We start from the raw sequence: 10,758 nt of genomic DNA on the forward strand, positions 1-10,758 counted from the left end.
AAATCTGAAGTCAAGAATAATGACTTTTATTGTGGTTGACATCCAAAAATGTGAAATTTTGGCTCGGATTTTAGCAATCATCATGGAATTTAACAAGTTTGATTTGCTTTCGCGGGCTGAAAAAAATGATGTGGCGGGCCAGATTTGGCCCGCGGGCCTTGACTTTGACACCTGTGTCCTATAGGATAAGTCGCACACCTAGTTTGTGATTCAATATAAACCCCACACGTGACCTGAACTATAATCGAAGCTCCAAAGTAATTTTCACAGAAACAGAAAGTGAGTCACATTCTCAAGTTGCTTTCAGAAGGTCATGATTCTTCTTGAACATCTCATTTACTCAACTACCATGATGGCGTATATTTTCTCTGTGTTTAGTTTGTTTTGTAATGACGCTGAGCTAAACTCCAAGAAGTTGACCAAAACAAAAATAAAACAATATGGTTTATAGAAGGGAACTATTGACAAAGCGAAGTGGTGTGTCCTGTGAATATGATTGCACAAAAATAATGTCAAGAAGCTATATATGTCAAGTCTCCAATCAAAATGTGATTTTACTTTGAATAATGCAAATAGTCAAGTAAACTACACTGTAGGCAAGTCTGAACAAGCCAATACATAATAACGTCAATACATGGAATGAGGAGCCTTTAACCCACGAGTGAGTGATGGGATTTTTGGGTGGTAATGTGCACTTTTCTATCTGAGTGGCACAGGTTATACGTTAGGGTTAAAATTTCACTTCAGCACAACCCTCTGATCTCATATGTGTTTCTATTTATGGGCCGGGATGGCTGACCCAGTGTTTAGACAGAACCAACAAAGCTAAGAGACAATGACAGGGCCTTCAAACAGACCGAGCAACATGAAGGGACTCTTTTCCCGTCAATGAAACTCGATTATTTTTAAATCTCAGAAAGTGTTTGATCACGAGCCAGTTGACTCCAGGCTGTAATACACTGATTGCATCATATCAAAATCTCAAAGTCTCAAATGATTCAACTGCTCCAGGTCAAAATGCATTTGTAAATGTCACATTTTGTATATATAGGATTAAAAGGTATGACACCTAGTTAATTTTAAAGTTATGGTAAAATCTTATTTGACAAACAAGGTAAAAAGATTTCTGAAGTACGTATTTCAACGCTCGGAGTATATATATATATATATATATATATATATATATATATATATATATATATATATATATATATATATATATATATATATATATATATATATATATAATATATATAATGATACATGCTGTTGTATTGCTTTAACACACATGTCAGGAAACATGTTTTAGTACTTAGCTATTAAAGCGAACCTATTAAACGACAGAAAATTGTTATAATCTTGATGCTATCCATTTGGTATTTCAACGCCTTGCCTTTTTAAAATTGTTGTCTTGCTCGGACAGGTGCAGATACATGACCTCAACATTTTCTTGGCCTGTCTTCATGATGCACTGTTGCTAGATTTAACCATTTTCACACGTTTTCATCACAATGCGCTGACATCAGTGAAGTAGGTATGAAAAGGTTTTACTAGCCGGTTGATAACCAAGACAAACAGCATATAACAACAGCTGGCTCTTAAGTGAACGCAAATGGGCTATTAAGTGTCTGACATGAGAGCCCCAAGAAGCTATAAAAACAAAACAAGATCACAACAATGTGCTTCAAGATTTTACAATGTAATCATCACCCTACGATACGTACCATACCTACCATACGTGTACGTATTGAGAAAAGTTGCATTTCTAGGTGCAGGTATCCGCGTTCACCGCCCGAGGGCAGCATCGTCTGCTATAAACAAAACGAAATGCTGCACAAGGGTGGTAAATAATAATAGTAATAATAATAATAATTATTATTATTAATAACAACAACAATAACAACAACAGCAACAGCAATACTACTACTACTACTACTACTAATAATAATAATAATAATAATAATATTTATTATTATTATTATTATTATTATACAACAACAACTACTACTACTACTACTACCACTACTACTACTAATAATAATAATAATAAGCTTTTCCTTTTTCCTTCGAGGGGTCGCCACAGAGAATCAGTGCCCTCCATCTTTAGAGGTTTCAATAGTTGTAATGATAATACATGTTATTTATAAAATGTAACACAATCATATTTCACGTAATAGAAATAACTTAATTTATTTAAAATTTTAAGGTATTAAAAGTTTCTTAATTTTTAATAAAAGTATTCAGTTTTAGACATTTTGTTGTTGCTCAACAGGGAGTAATTTTCTCTACACAGTATATATATATATATAATTTAAAGCAGATTCTTTACTTACAGACAGTGTATTGTAGGTGTTCAAATACCCGACATGTTTCGGCGTATTTGAACACCTACAATACACTGTCTGTAAGTAAAGAATCTGCTTTAAATTCTATATATATACTCTGTAGAGAAAATTACTCCCTGTGTAGACAGGATGAACTTATAGTATATTATATATATATATATATATATATATATATATATATATATATATATATATATATATATATATATATATATATAAATAATATATAAGTTCAAGAAAATTACTCCCTGTGTAGACAGGATGAACTTATAGTATATATATATATATATATATATATATATATATATATATATATATATATATATATATATATATATATATATATATATACTATTTAATATATATATTACATGTTTCCATGTTGTGTTGGTTTTCGCCGGGGTACTCCCGTTTCCTCCGGTTTCCTCCCACATTCCAAGATCAGGCATGGTAGGTTGATTGAATGCTCTAAAGTGTCTGTGGATGTGATTGTAAGCGCAAATCGTTGTGGCAGGCAATCAGTTCAGAGTATACTCTGCCCCCTGACCGCAGACAGCTGGGATTGCTCCAGCATCCCTGCAAGCTTTGTAATGCTAAGTGGCTCGTATAATGGATGGACGGATGTCACTAACTGCATATATACAGACACATTATTATACATTTGTCAGAAATAGCAAGTGACAAAACCACATTTCTGATTGCCGCTCCTGTTTCATTAAAGTGATGTTCACAGTACTGAGTTAGTTTGTGATGATGACTGATGAAAATGTTCCACAGCAATCATCTTTTATACGTCACTGCCATAGCAACCAGCAAAAAAAAAACCCAAAACTTTTTTGTCATATCTCCTGTGATTGTCAGACATCAATTTTTAGGTTCGTGAAGAGGACAGAAATAGCAACATGCACAATAAATCTCAACTTCAATTGCTGAAAGAAACAAGAGTTACAAACACCATGCCTATGAGTGGTTGCTTAGGAACAGATAAATCATTATGGCCTTCCTCCAGGGACGGTTTCTCACAGGGTGTTTTAAAATAAAAACAAGTTACAGACTCGGTCGACAAGGAACAATTTCTTTAGTGAATGTGGGACAATTGGATTATTTTGGAGGTGTGAGTCATTTCAATGTAGTAATATTGACCATGAGTGTGAACCGTTCTGTTTACCGATAGACATTATTTTTGATTAAAATGTATATGTATCTTATTGGTAGATAAAAAAAACAAACAGATAACATTGGTTTTGCTGAGTCGACTGGCTTCCATCTGTTTTTTTTACGCCGATTAAAAGTATCTGACATGCCTTTTACCGCCATTGTCCATATGATGGCGCCATTTCTTCATGTAAGAAACCACCTGTAGTCCAATAGATCAAATATCAGTGCGGGAAAAATGCATCTTCTGACTTCAGCTTCATAATAAAGGGAGTTAACCCACAACCACGCTTCAGTATATACCATCACATGGTGACATGGGCGCAACCTGAGCCGTTCGATGCGAATGAAACAGAATTGGGAAGCAGGTATCATTATTTGGGAATGGGAATTAATGGAGTATACCAGAGAGACAGAAAACGCTCCTTCAAAGCATGCGTGCTCCCCTTTGTAATGGAAACATTCGATGAGAGCCGCATGAGGATGGAAAGTTTGCAAATACAATTGATTTGAACATCTCCTTGCATGAAGTAAAAAAAAAAAAAACACGTAATCCTTAAAATATATCCGCGCGTATATATTAACTCAACTTTCATTTATAGAGCACTTTAATACCAACCAACAGCCATCAATTCAATCATCGACACATACAGGAGTAAAACCAGGCATACTGTACTTTGAAAGTTTCAAGTTACGTACAGGAACGCATTGCCTTTAATTCCGAAATAAATTTCAAGATACGATATGGAAAAATTTACAGTATGGACAGTTGCCAGAGCTCCGAGTTTGAGGTACGCAACATACCCATAACAGGTCTGCCATTGGCTTTTAGCCAGCATCTTCCTGGCACCGAAGAAAACAAAAATACAGTTATTAAAAAACAATAAAGACATGATAAAAACAGTGAACATCATAAAATATGCAGTCACATTACGCACTGTATTTTGATAAAACTGGCAAATTAACGTGAGTTTCCTTTGCTCCAGAATAAGTTGTCATCATCATAACACCATTTCCTGTGGAAGCAATGTTTTCACTTGACAGTTATAAAAGTGTAAAAAAATCAATCAAAACTCAATCACATCAAATGCACTACGTTTTCTAAGTCATCCTCCTGATTTGTATGAATAGATATTGCAGAAAAAAACAAATATTGGGACATTTGGGACAACTTCAACTTTAAAAAAAGTTCCATTGTACATAAATGACAAAAGTTTGCCTGGTTTGTTGCACGGAGCCGAGAAGCAGGAAATTCATGTTGGAATTCACAAGGATATTTTGCAGCCTCTACTTGTTAATGCCCAGATTGAACAAGATCCGGAAGGGGGATGCAATCAAGAAAAGAAAAAAAAAAAAACTACCCTGGTGAAACAAAACTCTCCCCTTATCCGATTGCTTTGCACTGGGTGTGACCTCTGATCAAACACTCATCTTTGAGCAACAGAAGGAACATTGAGGTTTATATAAATCAACACTCGGTTGCACCCCAGAGGAGATTATAAGGAGCCAGATTGTGTCCTCCATCTTTTCAATCTTGAGTGGACATTCAGAGGTTGAATTGTAGTTGTTTGGGTGGTTGGCAGGAGGGGAGGGCTCAGGACATGGAAGCAATGCGGTGTTCACTCCATTCGTTGAGGTTGTATTGCGATTTGTACCAAGTACCACGGTAGATAATGGTTACCATGTCCTCCTGACTCTCAGGAGGCCCTCGGTTCACATTTTGAAACTGTTTTTTTTTCTGCTCCTGCCAAATACACACTGAACATACTCAACAGAGTTTTTTGTTGCTATCTCAAATCGTGCCAAAAAAATGTCAAAACCACGACCTTAGCTCAAGGTTGCTTCCGCTTTCAATACCAATCATTTTGCTGCTATTGAAATCTTGGTTTCAAATGTTATTCACTAGACTCGAGGCAAACAAGGAATAAATTTTTTAGTTAACTAAACTAGACTGTAATATGATAAATATGAGTTGGGACTATGCAGTTTGTGTTATTGTGCAAAATTGATAAAATTTTTGCAAAATCCAGCAGAAGATAAGGTAGTCGAAAAACAGGAATCATTTTGGACTGAGTAGACCATTTTCCACTTATCTACTACCATTATATTTTTTTCTGATTATAACAGACACATTGCTGGGTGTGTGTACAAAAGGCAAAGCAAAAATAAAAGGTGCACACACAGGGAGACGTCACGCTAAGCACCGGCCCGGACTTAAGTGGCAGAACGCTTCGTCCTGTTTTTCCATCTGAGTCATGTGACCTTGCGATTACATACAATGCTACCACACAGTGTGAATGTGTGAGGGCTGAATGACCATTGTGGGTGCTTTGAGTGTGTGACAGAAACGTGATGTATGATTCAAAACTGCCGTATGCAATAAAACACAGCCTGCATTTATACAAATAATCAGAGAATCAAAACAATGGCTTCAGATTCGGAGAATATGCTTTCTTGTTACACATCCAGTTATGAATATGATTCAAATAGTTCTGAAGAGGAAAGCATACGTGTTTGCAATCGATTAAAGAATTTATTCCGTGCCATTTTGAGGCAACATTGGGGGCAAATGTCTCACTCAAAAAGAGGAACAAAATGGCGACCTCCGTTACCACAGGCTGATAAATTCCTTATATGGAGCTTGGACGCCCTCTTCTGCCTCTTTTTGGTGCAACACGAAGTTTTCAGACCAAACAAGTACAGCAAAATGCATTGGCGTGATGGAAGGACCGCTACAATGTTTTTTTTTTCAGTCAGGGGCGTTCCTTTAGTCACGTCACGTACGGACTCGTCACCAACTCAAAAACAAGACTTCCTGAAAATTCAGCGTGAGTCTTAAAACATAAAATATAGCTATATGAGGTGGAATCTTATAAAAATACGCTCAGGAGAAATTATGGATACAACTTGTCCGGAGACGTCGGTTGTCCTTTAATGCTAGATTTGCAGAAAAACGATACATGCCTTGTAACCATGTGTGTTCATGCGCACATGAGGGAAGCCAAAACGGTGTGACGGTGTGACTGCTGGTATGTCTTCACAACGGGGGCTCGGCTATTGCAGTGAGGACTTATCCAAGAAATATCAAATATGTGTTGTGTACACAAATCCTCTGTGATTACATTCACCGGAGAGCAAACAAACCCGTCATGCAAAGATGCACACGCATCTTTGCATCTCACACACACAAGGTCTTCTGAGACACAATTACACGCAAATAAACGAATTAAATACTCCCCAATGTAAATATGAACGTGACGCATGCTCTATTAATGCTGTGATGGAGTCTCTGATGATTTCTGAACCCTGCTCGTTTTGTTTATTTGTTTGTGAAAGCCAGTTACATTCATTTACCTTCATCTGGACCTGCATAATCTTTTTTTATGTACCAGACACACAATCAATACATCCGTGTTTGCCATAAACAAACACCACTAATGATGGCAACTTTCTGATTGGAATGTGTTTTTGTCATTGGATCAATTGTATATAAATTCAGTGAAGTTTAGGTCTTCATCAACATGAAAGGAGAGTACAATTTTAGCTCAAAAATCAACATTTCTGCTTATGGCTTCACGGTACATGACATAGATCCACCAGGAGAGTCACGCTTTGGATCAATGTGCTTTTTGATTACTTGTCTCTCGTGGACAAGAATGCTGGATGTAAAGTACAATGTCAAATTGATCGAGTAGAGAGAAAGAAATAATTCCTGCAGAAATGATTGGAGAGAAAATAAAGAAATAATACTGTAGTTTGGGGGATTTTCAAGCTAAAGTCGAAGGAAGAAAGAGATGAGCTAGTGGATGCAGTGACGTGCGGCGAGGCTCATGGGTGGCCAGGCATAAAAAAAACAACCTCAAAAAAGCCTTATTGACAAATTTAAGAGCTGAATAAAAGTACTGCATGCCATTCCATTCGTAGCCAGACGTTTGAAAAAATGCTAAACAAAAATAATCATGATCTCAGGGTTATTTTGACGCTAAACATTTTCATTGCATCCATTTTCAGATTATTTCTTACAGAACGGCTGCACAGTGTCTTAATAGATAAGGTGCGTTTCTTTTCAAACAATTTATAACTGTATTTAAGAAAAGAAAGAGCGTGGTGACTTAAGTGAGCTCACACCGCAAACTATCTGCTCTTGATGAGTTTTTCTATATTTGTCACAATGACTGGATAGTGCAGTGTTATTTACACGTCTGCACAGTCCTGGCCATAGCAACGCCCCCCCCCCCCCTTCCATACACACACAAACATACACACACACACACACTGATGAGCAGCTTTGAAAAAGCCTCACCTTTTTGCTTTCAGCAGCACAAAGTGCACTTAGGAGCTTCTGTCATTTTCTAGCTGTGTCCTCGGCTCTGCGAGCGTTTTATTATGATGAGTAATAGTCTCTCTTGCTCAAATGCCTATTCTGCAGTCGCCTGCCTTTCATCTTCAATATGCTTCTCCTCCTCCTTTATCTCCAGCTTTGCTTTTTCAGATGTGACACTGAGGAAAAGAAAGTGACATAGGTGCATATTTCCGCACAGGTGTTGCGTTTTTTTCACGCACAATGGAATATATGGTAATGTCGTAAGCCACAATCAACACATTTTTACATGCAAACGTCCGACGTGCACTCCAAAAATACCTCTCAGATCATATGACAATACCCTTAAAGGACAACCGATGTCACTTTTTTGTTTCTTAACTGACATCAGAAAAACGTTTCATAGCATCTAAAATACCCAAAACACGCAGTATGATATTTTTAGTCAAATGCAAAACACCAATAAAAATGACAAAGTGTCCAAAATCTGAAAAAAATTGAGCTGCGAATTGGGCATTTTCAGAAAGTCCCGCCCCCAGTTCATCACGTCACGCCAAGACGTCTTGCATTGCTGGAGAATCAAAACAATGGCTTCAGATTCGGAGAATATGCTTTCTTGTGACACATTTATGAATATGATTCAAATAGTTCTGAAGAGGAAAGCATACATGTTTGCGATCGATTGAAGCATTTATTCCGTGCCATTATGAGGCAACATTGAGGGGAAATGTCTCATCGAAAAAGAGGCACAAAATGGCGACCTCCTGTGGCCACCTCCGTTTCCACAGGCTGATACTTTCCTTATATGGAGCTTGGACGCCTTCATCTGGCGGCTTTTGGGTGCAACACGAGGTCCCCAGACCAAACAAGTACAGCAAAATACATTGACGTGATGGAAGGACCGCTACAATGCGTCTTTTTTTCGGTCAGGGACGTTCCTTTCGTGACGTCACGTACAGACTCGTCACCAACTCAAAAACAAGACTTCCTGAATATTCAGCGCGAGTCTTAAAACGTAAAATATACCTATATGCGGTGGAATCTTATTAAAATACTCCCAGTGGAAGTCATTTGAAGCCATTTTCACAAATTATGGACAGAACTTGTCCAGAGAAGTCGGTTGTCCTTCAACTTGTTAATAATTCCTTCCAATTATTTTCAGAACTGCAAAAACATGAGACTGCATGTCAACACAATCGCCAGGAAATATGATGTTGGTAGACAGGGGGGTGATTCGAGGTCAGCAATAGCAGGCACAATTTTAAATCTCCACCATCCTTTTTTTCTTTTATTGTTGGAGTGATACAAATCAAAACTGAAAAACCATCTTGACAAAGCACACGGCACGAGCAAACTATTTCAAAAAATAATTGTTTTGCCACAATCAGGGTCTCAAATTACAAGTCAAACCTTAGTTGTCGACTCATTCACTGCCAGACGATGTGCAAAAATGTGTCCACGCCAGTTTTTGTCATTTTCACTCAAATTATAAGACCCACAGAATATTGAGTTTTAGGACTACATAAACATTCAATAGGGTGTAACAAACCTAGTACTCTCTTCTTTCATCAGAAAAAAAAGAGTAACTTCGTAAGTTATATGGGTCTGGAGTTATATGAGCTTAAAATGAGGGCGACTGTCCAAAATACATGCAATGCAATACATACATATCGGTTTATATAGCACTTTAACAACAGCTGAAGCGGGAACAAAGCGCTAACATGGAAGAAAAGGGGAATGATGCCCCCTTGTGGAAAGGAATAAACATTGCCAGACGGCATGGCCAGCGCTTTATCGGCACCCAAGCATGAAAAAACAAAACCTGAACAAATTCGGGAATGGCTCTCTACGTCATATTTTCATTTTCCGAATACATTTTTGAATGGCAGTGAATGAGTTAATTCAATAACACTACTGCGTGGGTCACAGTAAGATGCGACAGGAAGTGACATATAAGGAAGCGGAGGGGAGTCGAGCGGTGCATTCAGGTGCGCTCAGTTTGGTCGAGAACCAATTTTCGATTGTTAACCGAGGCATAAAAAAAACTCACGGAATTTTTGGTCGATAACCCAATTAGTCGGGAACTGAGACGTTCGAAACGTGAGGTTTGACTGGATTCATGTAAATTTCGCAGAAATCAAAGATTTATCACAAAACATCGGAGAAGTACAAAGACTCCTTTCCCCCCTAGTCCAGTTGTCTCAAGTTTTTGAGACAACTGGTTGAGGAGGCATGAAAATGTCAATATTTAAAGGTGGTAAACAACAACAGTAAATGTCTGATACATTAATTGTTTGATTGTGTTCAACCACACATTAACATAAGCAATTCCTTTGGAAGGGATAGTGCGAGCTTAGCAGAAAATTGGCCTGCAGGGGCTTTGGGGAATGACAAAAGCAGATTGCATGATGTGCTGGAAGACTAAGCTAGTGGAACCGACATTTGAAGCTTTCTTTTTTTTCCCTACTCACCTAATTATTATCTGTCTGTGCACTTTTTAGTGTTTTTCTTCACAAGTCTTGGAAAAGCTCATTCTGAAGAGAGTTGTCATGCGTAAAATAAGCTTCATTGTTTGATTGTTTTTCATTTATTATAATTATCTTTTCTGCTTGTGATGAAGACATTTTGGGAAAATGACATAATCTCTCTTGGAGTGCTTTACATTTTTCAAATTTTCGCTCTCCTAGCATTAGTCTGTTGGTTCAACACTATGAATGTGAGTGTGAATGGTTTTCTGTCACCATATTTGGCCCCTAACTGACCAGTGAGCCGCCATGGTTGTAAATACAGTCAGTCTTCGTCCAGCTTGGATAAGCTCCAGCAAATCTGATCATATTATTGAATGTGTTCACGTAACATTCATAAATGTCATTCATGTGTCATTTGACATCACATTTATTGCAGTCATTCACATCTCGCCATCCATTTTTAAAAATT

Source organism: Hippocampus bargibanti, linkage group LG01 (assembly GCF_051943395.1).
Source record: "Hippocampus bargibanti isolate YZ-2025 linkage group LG01, ASM5194339v1, whole genome shotgun sequence".
In the NCBI taxonomy this organism is placed as follows: Eukaryota; Metazoa; Chordata; class Actinopteri; order Syngnathiformes; family Syngnathidae; genus Hippocampus; species Hippocampus bargibanti.